Source organism: Mandrillus leucophaeus, unplaced genomic scaffold (genome assembly GCF_000951045.1).
Source record: "Mandrillus leucophaeus isolate KB7577 unplaced genomic scaffold, Mleu.le_1.0 Scaffold63, whole genome shotgun sequence".
Taxonomy (NCBI): Eukaryota; Metazoa; Chordata; class Mammalia; order Primates; family Cercopithecidae; genus Mandrillus; species Mandrillus leucophaeus.
In genome coordinates this window covers 304253-305410 of record NW_012106808.1, presented here as the reverse complement: position 1 = coordinate 305410, position 1158 = coordinate 304253, and positions in this window count along the sequence as shown.

Here is a 1158-nt window from a genome sequence, read left to right as displayed (position 1 = left end):
GTTCTGTGAAATCATCTCACAGAGTTACAGCTTTCCCCTCAAGAAGCCTTTCGCTAAGACAGTTCTTGTGGAATTGGTAATGTGATATTTGGAAGCCCATAGGGGGCTATGGTGAAAAACGAAATATCCTCAGATGAAATCTGGAAAGAAGCGTTCTGAGCAACTGTTCTGTGATATGTCACTTCCACTCAGAGAGTTACATCTGTATTTCGTGGATCTCTTTGCTAGCCTTGTTTCTGTGGTATCTAAGAACAGATATTGAGGATCCCTTTGAAGACTATAGGCCCAAAGGAAATACCCCCGATAAAAAAGAGAAAGAAGCTTTCTGAGAAATTTCTTTGTGTTCTGTGAAATCATCTCACAGAGTTACAGCGTTCTCCTCAAGAAGCCTTTCGCTAAGACAGTTCTAGTGGAATTGCCAAGTGATAATTGGAATCCCATAGAGGGCTACGGTGAAAAAGGAAATATCCTCAGATGAAATCTGGAAAGAAGCTTTCTGAGAAACTGCATAGTGTTCTGTTAATTCATCTCACAGAGTTACATCTGTATTTCCTGGATCTCGTTGCTAGCCCTATTTCTGTGGAATATGAGAACAGATACTTCGGATCCCTTTGAAGATTAAAGGGCCAAAGGAAATATTCTCCGATAACAAAGAGACGGAAGCTTCCTGAGAAACTTCTTCGTGTTCTGTGAAATCATTTCACACATTTACAGCTTTCCCCTCAAGAAATCTTTCGCTAAGACAGTTCTTGTGATATTGGCAAAGTGATATTTGGAAGCCCGTAGAGGGCTATGGTGGAAAAGGAAATATCCTCAGATGAAATCTGGAAAGAAGCTTTCTGAGAAACTGATCTGTGATATGTGACTTCCACTCAGAGAGTTACATCTGTATTTCGTGGATCTCTTTGCTTGCCTTATTTCTGTGGAATCTGAGAACAGATGTTTCGGATCCCTTTGAAGACTGTAGGGTCAAAGGAAATATCCTCCAATAACAAAGAGAAAGAAGCTTTCTGACAAACTTCTTTGCGTTCTGTGAAATCATCTCACAGAGTTACAGCTTTAATCACAAAAAGCCTTTCGCTAAGACAGTTCTTGTGGAATTGGCAAAGTGATATTTGAAAGCCCATTGAGGGCTATGGTGAAAAAGGAAATATCCTC